Raw genomic sequence first — 10,363 nt, 5'->3', positions numbered from 1 at the left:
CAGGTAGGAAGGGGAGAAGACATAAAGCACGTTGAAATGAAGAGAGAGCCTGTGACAAAGGTGGCAGAGACTAAATCAGCAGTAAGAGCGGAGCATAGACAACCCTATGGCCGTATATATGAAACCTAGATAAGATGGCCAGTTTCCGGGGGAGACAGACTTTACCACATTGAAGCATGAAACTCGAATACACTGACTTCGTCTTAAAGATGCTGAACCGACAATTAAACAACTCCCCACCAAAAGATACTAAGATTTTGAAAATTACATCATGACCGAGGGGGTCCTCTCTAGTGCAAAAAGAGTTTTATATTAGAAAACTGAGTGATATGACGATTTACGACACATAAAGAGCTTAAAGGCGGGGGAAAAAATCGGACGACAGAGAACACAGTTTACGAATTCTTAGTCAATTAGGAATAAAAGGCAATTTCCACAACCTGAGGAAGACATCTTCCAAAATCCTACAGCAAATCATCTTAATAGTAAAAGGTTTTAGAAGGTTTTCTTGCCTACTAGTCCCTTAAAAGAAACTACCATTATTCACAATCAAATAACTGTCTATAAGGAAACCCAGGAAAATCTGCAATTCTAAGTTTTCAGAATTAAGAAGAGTGAGGATGTGTGCATGTGAGCACAGGAGAGAAAAATGGAAAGGTAGGAGGTGAGGTTCAAAGATGCCATTTACAAGAGAAACGTAGAAAAACAGGATAAGAACAAATCTAACAAAAGACGTGAAAGATAATTAGAGTGATAATAAAATCCCTTTATTGAAAAGTATTACAGAAGAGCTACGTCACTGGACGTGTCACCATGTTCCACAAGATCTTTAAAATGTTTGCTCTCCCTAAATTAATCTGTGAATTCAGGGCAACTCACCCACATTCCAATATGGATTCCCATGTAAATTGACACTGACTCTAAAATTCCTGTGGAAGGAAATGGGGTCTGAGTATCAGAAGACTGGGGTTGGGGAATCTGACCTACCAGCCACCCTCCCATGTGAAGCTGGGCTCCCTAAGCCGCTGGAATGTCTGCTCCCAGATGGACACAGAAAAGAGAGTGAAGCCTCCCACACAGGGGAACTTGATGGGGAGGGGGGCAGACATGGTGCCAGGAATAATGGGGGAAAGGATGGGATATGTTGACTGAAATAAAAACCTACAATGGGAGAGCTGTGAGTTTCAGTTTCATTTGGGGTCTTACTAAAGACTATAGCCTGGGAAACAGCATCGCAGTAGCTCTGAGGAACTGTTCCAAAGATGTAGGAGAGGGCAATCAGTATACGTGTGATTTTGGTAAAGGGGTACGTACCATTAAGAGCACATCTTGGTAGAAGGTTGCTGCTGGTCACAAGGAACAGGTATCTCAGTTAATGATTTTAGTGTTTTTCTAAGCATGAGAAGATGCAAGAATCTGGGTTCATAAATTTTCTCCTGAAAATATCAAACTACCTGAGGGCCTGTTCTGCCTGTTTTCCCAGAGCACAGAGTGTCTCATTCCTGATCTTTGCCTTGAATTCCTTTCAGGGTGTGTTGTAGGTGGAACTGGGTGGTGGGCAACATTCTTTTACAGCTGAAACAGCTGCATATCCACTGAGAACAAAATAAAATAAGTGCTGTCCTCCTTCATACCATCCACCAAAAATCCATTCCTGGTCATTGAAAGACCTAAGTCTGAAAAAGAAAACATTCAAAATTTTAAGAAAAAACTATAGGAGAGTAATCAGAAAGCTCTCCTACCAGGGAAAATTTCTTAAATAAGGCATAAACCCCCCAAATCATGAAACAAAAGATTGATAAATTCAACAAGAATAAAGTTTAAAAAACAAACTTCTCTGCATCGGAAGACACCATGAGTGAAAATGCAAGGCATCTCTTGGGAGGAGATATTTGTAACACACGTCAGTGATGAAGAATTAGTATTCAATGTATACTGTAGGCCCTATGCATCCATGGATTCAACCAACCTCGGACTGAAAGTGCTCAGAAAGGAAAATTCCAGGAGGTTCTCAAAAGCAAAACTAGCATCTGTCGCATGCCAGCAACTATTTATGTCGTATTTACAACTAGTTACACAGCATTTATATTGTATTAGATATTATAGATAATGTAGAGACGGTTTGAAGTACACAGGAGGATGTGCTTAGGTTGCAAGACATCACTGTTTTATATAAGGGACTTAACCATCCCTGGATTTTGGTATCTGTGGAGTCCTGGGACCAATCCCCCTCAGACCCGGAGGATGGACGTATGAGGAACTTTAGGATACCATTAGAAAGGCAAGCAATTGTGTAGAAAAATGGGCCAAGTTGGGAGTAATCAGCTCACAGAAAAGAGAACGTGAGAGATCGCAGCAAATGAGAAATCAAATGTAAACTACCACTGTTGCCAGTTCAGACCAACTAGGTGAACAGGACACAGATGTCAGTGAGGGGAAGGAAAGAATGCAGCTAATAAATGCAGAAGGAGGGATAGAACGAGAAAATCTTCATTAATGTGATGCTTGACTGAGGCAAGGGTCATCACTGACATGACTGGATGAAGAATTAGTGGAGTACAGAATTATTCGGTCTCCAAGTAACACCCCTCTGATGACTTATGTTGACAGAAATACTCAAACAGTCTACAATAGGAATAGAAAAGAATTTTATGTGAGCCAAACTGAGGACTATAGCCCAGAAGATAGCCTCTCAGATAACGCTGAGGGACTGCTCCCAAGAAGCACGGGTTTTCAGCACGGTTTTATGTCTTTTTGGAACAAAGAACATCAAACAAGTCAGGGGTACATTCCTTCAAGTTTTCGAGAAAAAACAGATCAGCACGTACACAGTGAGTCAGCATGGCCTGGGCGCCTGGGAAGGGAGTCTTATCATCAAAGGAGGGCTAGCATTGGCATCCCAGGGAGGGAGGCATTTATCTTTATTTTGAACGTGGACATTCTTTACTTCTGGTCTATACGCTCTTTCCTTTAATGATTAAAGCAGACGTACGATGCATGTGTGCTAGGCTGTTTTTCTTAGCATAAAATCCAAGTTAAATCATGTATAAGCCAGAATGATTTCCCCAAACCTGGATATGTGAAAATTTCTTTCATCATTTCTCCCCTTTGATCATAAAGTCTCAATAGAAAGCATTGACGATCAACATATCTGTCCCTTGATGCCAGGGTGGTTGCTATCCGCCCTGGGTCCATCATGCCCTTTGGTGTTAGGCCTCCTCTGTTTGTTTATATGCGTGTAGAGATTTAGTTATCCACGTTGGGGGGAAACTAATCAGACAAGGTAAACAAGCACAGAAGTACGCTAATGGGGAGACGATTTATACGCTATACATTTGATCAGTTATGCTGGATGGCCACACAAACATTGTACATGTGTTTTTAGCAGTAGACTTAAAGCAGGCAGTCATACATGTCACAAGTAGGTTGATAGTTAGGAAAAGAGCGATAAATACATGTTGTGAAAATAATAACCATCTGTAAAGCAGAGTGAAAAAATGACTAATGCCTGAAGAGAGCAACTAAACAGCTCACTTAAAGCGTCAGTTCTTCGTACATCTTGTAACCAACTTGGCTTTTGGGAAATTCTTTCTAGACAAGTCTCAGCTTCTCCGGAGGTAAACACAACAAGTAGTGTGAGCAATAGTGCAAATACCTCCTTGTTTAGCCAGCGGAACATCTAAGGCAGCCCTGTTATCTAATACGACTTGGACTAAGGAGTTTAGGGACGCGTGTTGTGCTTCAGTGATTTTTGCAGTCTCCTCAGCTCTTTGACCAAGAGTGGCTGATAGATTTCTGATCATCTCTCTGTTTACATACATTCCTGCATTAGGAATTAGGTTTTCTAAGAGAATCTGCCACCAGGTTTCTTGGTATCCTGCTAACATGGATCTGTTGACTCTGTAATGGGGAGAGAAAGGAGGTTCATTTATTTCCTTGTGTATTGACAGTGGGGTAACCTAATGACACAATAAACATAAATCTATGTGCCAGCTGTTAAGTCATTTATGTGCCCATCCTTGGGAAGGTGGATCAGTTCCAATATCACACATGAAGACAAAACCTGGGGGAGTGAAAGTGATCCTCCCAGAGAGCTCTCATTGATAGCCTCATTAATTGGAAGTTTTGTTAACATGGTATTAAACCATGGGTCATTTCTCTTGCACTCTTTCCAAAAGCCATCTGTACGGTATTTGACATAAGGGAGTTGCTGGCATAACTCACTTGTGTTTTCCTCTTTACGACATTTGTTAATTAAGTAAGGGACAGAGTGGGGGTGGGGGTGTCCTAGCATAAGCTGTGCTTGGTCTCTAAGGACAGAGGGTAGTACCAGACAAGAGACGGACACATTCGTATGTTGAAGAATTTGAACCTGAAAGGTTAGGTTTGGTGTAGGTGAGTGGTTACATTAGGAACGTCTGAGAAGTCAGTGACAGGTATTCTGAGGAGCCTATATCAGTCTTGTATTGACTGAGGAATTTGATGACAGATCTAACAATGGGTTAGTTTGCTGCTGGTAGCTATACCTTTTGTGACAACTTGACCAAAGGATTTTTTTTCCCATCCTAAACAATGGGGAAAAAGTATAGTCAAAACAGTAACTTTCTATTTTGATAGGGAGACAAACATTTGAATAACAGTTCAATTGAACTAGTAGGATGGGTCGTACAGGCCTGGCCTGTTGGGTCAGCTGTGTCCCCACTGTTGTAATCGCCTTCCTGTTCTGTCTTGATGGTTGTTTGAAGGTGACTTTGAGGTCAGCGGTCCTCTCTATAGACGAGTCTGATGCAGAGGCCTTTTTAAAGTGGAAATATGAATTCCAGCGCCAATTCCCTTCAGTTTCACTGTGTATGAGCTAGTTAAGAGCACCGGATAAGGGTCCTTCCATCTAGGTTGGGGATGGTCCTTTAAACGATGTCTTTTCCGGTCTGCACAGTCTCCTGGGTGCAGGACATGGAGCATCTGATCTTCACCCAAAGATAATTTACTATGATCAGCTTCAGAAACAAGCTTAGAATATCCTCTTAATAATTCAATTAGTGTAATCGAACGTACAGGCTCTTTTATTGAGGTATAGTTGATTTGCACTATTACATTAGTTTCAGGTATTTAACGGTGATTCCGCATTTTTATAGATTATACTCCACTGACAGTTATTACAAAACAGGGGCTGTATTTCCCTGTGCTGAGCAATATACCCTCGCCGCTCGTCTACTTTATACGTAGTATTTTGTACTCCTTAATCCCACGCCCCTATCTTGCCCCTCGCCCTCCTCTCTCCCCACTGGTAACCACTAGTTTTTTCTCTAGCTCCCTAAGTCTGTTTTTGCTTTGTTATATACAGTCATTTGTTTTATTGTTTACCTTCCACATTATAAATGATAACCTACAATATTTGTCTTTCTCTGCCTGACTTATTTCGCTAACCGTAATGTTCTCTAGGTTCATCCACGTGTTGCAAATGGCAGAATTTCATTTCTTTATGGCTGTAATATAACGGAGTAATAGTCCATCGTATATATATGCACCACATCTTCTTTATCCATTCATCCATTGGTGAGCACTTGGGTTGTTCCCATGTTGTGGCTTTTGTAAATAATGCTGCTATGAATGTTGGGGTGCATGTATCTTTTCAAATTAGTGTTTTTGTTTTCTCTGGATATATGCCCAGAAGTGGAATTGCTGGATCATATGGTAGTTCTATTTTTAGTTTTTTGAGGAGCCTCCATACTGATCTCCATAGCGGCTGCACCAATTTACATTCCCACCAACGGTGTAGGAAGGTTCCCTTTTCTCCACATCCTCGCCCACATTTGTTATTTGTGGTCTTTTTGATGACAACCATTGTGGCGGGAGTGAGGTGACATCTCACTGTGGGTTTGACTTGCATCTCTCCGTCGATTAACGACGCTGAGCATCTTTTCATGTGCCTGTTGGGCATCAGTATGTCTTCTTTGGAGTTACAGGCTCTTTTAAATTTGGCTGTGCTGTAACTATTCATAAAGAATCTCAAGCTGGACTTTTAAAAGTCCTCTCATGGCCAGGAAAGCTATGCCAAGGACTTGCCATCAGATTCTGCCAGCAACGCCTAGAGACTTCGGTGGATTCCTCCCTTCGCAAGGTCCGAAGCATCTTGAGGTTCCTGCACCTGCCAGGAAGTGGCCTTCCTGATTCACCTGGAGAGGCTGCTGGGAATGTAAGAGTTTCCGAATTCTGGAAGGATCAGGTAGAGAGAAAAGATAAATGCTTCGATTCTGTTTACAAAGGTGTAATGTACTAAATTGTTATAAGTCATAATAAGCCTAAGGGGAAAGGTTCGCTTACATCTGAAAAACAAAGATTAAAAGCTGGTAATATGTCAGACAAAAAGTCATAAAAATTCAAATCACACTTATCGGTTCATGCAATGCCATATTGTTTATTTTTGTTCTGTTTAAGTCCAGGTTTCCCATTAGTTTGGGTGACCTTGCCTGATGATTGAGGACGTTAGTGGCAGTGATAATTCCAAGAAGTTTGCGAGGTTTTTTTGTTAAGACTCATGTGATTTGCCCAGTGAAGTGGGTGCCTTGATTATTGGAGATTGTGGAAGGTATATCTCAAGTGGAAAACACACTTTTTAACCATTTCTTTGTCACCATGAGGGCATAAGCCTTGCAGCAAGGGAAGGCTTTGATCCATCAAATAAAAAATGTGGTTTGCCAGGGAGATGGGAAGAACCAAGCGGCCTTCTCGGGTTTCCCACATCCCTGACTGTTCATTTAATTTACAGCCATTGTTTACCCATCTTAATTTCTCTGATTCAGGGGCAGACTGTTGCCATGTTACTAGGACAGCAGGATGGGAAAAGTCTGACACCGAGGGATTAATTTTGTAGAAGCACAATGGACTTTATCTACATGTGCTATAAACTTTACAGATTCTGTTGTTCCCTTTGCAGGAAAGGGCATTTCCCTAATACTCGGGCTCAGCCTTTAGTGTGAGGCTCAGTTTTGATGTCAGCTAACACTTTATGTCAGGACATATAAGACTTCCAGGAATTTCATATAATTTCTGGAACACATAATATATATTTATATAGACATAACATAAAGAAGGCTCAATGTTATCTTTTATTTGATAACACTTCCCATGTAACTTAATGTACCAGATAAGCCTAATTAGTTTAATATCTCTCTCAAATGCTTCACTTCCTTTTCCTGTAACAAAATGTATTTCCATTTTTCATACTTTTTTTTTTTTTACTGAAAACATACATCTTATTATTTTCCTTCTTACTTTCATTGTCTGCTGAAATGTTTCCCTTTTTTAAGTCTCTTTAATTACATATATACTACAATTTTTAACCCTTAAAAAAACCTGAATCTCTAGCAAAAACCGAGAAGCAAGCAGCTCTGAACTGTTTGTCATATCAGCATTTCCTGATTGGCAAACTTATGAACATATTTTCTAACCTCTAGAAACATACATTTTCTCACAGCATTATTTCCTCCCTCATTGTGGTACAAGACATGTCACCAATAAACCCAAACATCTTTAGGTTTGCTCTAATAAGAAGACAAAGTAGGTAAACTTAGACTTGCTTAGCAATTAAGGTCTTAGTATTTTTACCTTAATTGGAAAGGATCTAGATATTCAATGAGTTCCCATCATTTAACTTAATTTAGCAAACATAAAGCTTCAAGATACCAAAATGTGGAGAAACTGTTTTTAAGTAGACATACCATAAAACATAATTATTCTTTTTTTTTCAATTAAAAAAATGGAAGTAGAGTTGATTTACAGTGTTGTTGCGTTCTCTGCTGTACAACAAAGTGACTCAGTTATACACGTATAGACATTCTTTTTTTAATATTCTTTTCTATTGTGGCTAATGACAGGATACTGAATATAGCTCCCTGTGCTATGCAGTAGGACCTTGTTGTTTATCCATTCTATATATAGTATATAATCCGCTAATCCCAAATTCCCAATCCATCCCTCCCTCACCCCCTCCCCCTTGGCAACCACAAGTCTGTCCTCTATGTCTGTGAGTGTTTCTGTTTTATAGATAAGTTCATTTGTGTCATATTTTAGATTCCACATATAAGTGATATCATAGGGTGTTCGTCTTTCTCTGTCTGACTTCCTTCACTTAGTATGACAATCTCTAGGTCCATCCATGTTGCTGCAAATGGCATTATTTCACTCTTTTTTATGGCTGAGTAGTATTCCATGGTATATAAAAACATAATTATTCTTGAAGAGTTTACCTAAAAACATTTATCCCATTGATCTCTATTTCATTACTTATGAAAATATCATCATACCAAGTTAGATTTCTTGTTGACAAATTCTGTAACTGAGATTAAAAAAATGTGTACCATGAGCTGATTGCCTTGTAGTAAGCCTGGGTACAATAAAAGTATTATACTTAATGTTGATGGCTCTAAAGGCATGTCTGTGTTAAGCAAACCAACGATTTAAACTTATTTTTATTTATTAAAGATTAATCCTAGATCACGATTCCCTTTTTAAAAATTAAGTTAGTTTTTTGCTGTACTTAAAAATAGTTGATTTGTAAGCACTTACATGGAAGTCAACTAAATAGAGCTCTTTCACAAATTAATTTTGATAATATTATCCACAGGTAGAGACAGATCATATTTATAAATACACAGAGATGCACATACATCCAGATAGACACAGACAGAGATCTCATAGTTTTCCTGCTTGAGTTTTAAAAGTTTCCCCTTTAGTTTTTTCAGTTTTCGTTTCTACTAATTGAGCCCAGGCTGTTGTCTCAGGCAATGTGTGTTGTGCTTGCGTTTCAAGGACATGATAAGGGTCATAACATCAAGCGTTCTCCTAGAGCACTTTTGTTCTCTCAGGGTCTGAATTTTGAAAAGATGTTTTACCAAGCTAGCTTTCTTTACCTGAATGTGCAAAAAAATCAGCTTTGGAATGTCAAAAGAGTCCCATCCAGGCCATTTTAGGGCTAGATACATACTTGCAAGTACTGGATCCATACCAGTTATAGGAGCCAGCCGGGGTTCCAGTGGGTAGCTGCCCATCTGGGAGCTGATAGGCTTTAGAAGCATAATTTCTCACTTTTAAAAATATTTACTTATTTATTTCATTTATTTATTTTTGGCTGCGTTGGGCCTCCGTCGCTGCGCGTGGGATTTCTCTAGTTGCGGTGAGCGGGGGCTACTCTTCCTTGCGGTGGCTTCTCTTGTTACGGGGCACGGACTCTAGGTGCGCAGGCTTCAGTAGTTGTGGCGTGCAGGCTCAGTAGTTGTGGCACGCGGGCTTAGTTGCTCCGTGGCATGTGGGATCTTCCCAGACCAGGGCTTGAACCAGTGTCCCCTGCATTGGCAGGTGGATTCTTAACCACTACGCCACCGGGGAAGTTCCTCCCACTTTTTAAAAGTTTCATTTTACTATAAAGTACAAATCTTTCTAATTTTAAGCCACATTTTAAAAAATGGTCAGCCAGCCCCGTTCACTCCAAAGTCCCTCCTAGGCCTTTCCTGCCTAGAAATGCCCCCCCTAGGTTCCTTTGACCTAGGAAGCGTACTGGTACCCCCTTAAGACTCCACGTCTTAAGATAACAGCTAAAATAAAAGTCGTGGACAATCAACTAGTACAAGGAGATCCGGATGTGAGGAAGAGCTCACCGGAGCATCTGGGGGGGGTGCTGGGAAGCTGGGGAGGGGGCTGGGGGGTGGTGTTCGAGGGGCCTGTGCTTGGTCCCGAGCACTGGTCCAAAGTAGATTCCAGGTGACCTCCGGTGGGTTTTTCTAACATCCTGCCAACTCCACCAAGCAATGAGAACAGAAATAATCAGTAAACAATCTATACAATAGGGATAGAGAAGCGTTTTACTTGAGCCAAACCGAGGACTATAGCCTGGAAGCCCGTTTCCCAGATGTCTCTGAGAAACTGCTCCAGAGAAGTAGGGTTTTCAGCACAGGTTTATATCTTGTCAGAACAAAGACCGTCAAGCAAGTCAGGGAGACATTCCATCAAGGTTTCAGGAAAAAAAAAAACAACAAAAAACAACAAGAGATCGGCACATACACAGCGAGTCAGCACAGTCTTGGCCCCTGGGAAGGGAGTCTTATCTAAGGGGCACCAGCATTGACCCCCAGGGAGAGAGGCATTTTTCATCTTTTATTTTAACACGTGCACCTTTTTCTCTAATGATTAAAACAGATGATAATGTATGTCTGATAAGTCACCAACAGTCTGTTTTATTTAGCATAAAATTCCAGTTAAATCAGAATGAGTTCCCCACGTTTCTTCCATTATTTCCCAAGCTAAAAGGGTACCATGAAAACAGAGAAAACTGGTGGGTCCCACCTTAACCTGCTGATCAATCTTA

This window comes from Phocoena sinus, chromosome 8 (genome assembly GCF_008692025.1).
Source record: "Phocoena sinus isolate mPhoSin1 chromosome 8, mPhoSin1.pri, whole genome shotgun sequence".
Lineage (NCBI taxonomy): Eukaryota > Metazoa > Chordata > Mammalia > Artiodactyla > Phocoenidae > Phocoena > Phocoena sinus.
The sequence above is the reverse complement of the archived record's forward strand: the minus strand, read 5'-3'. Positions refer to the sequence as shown.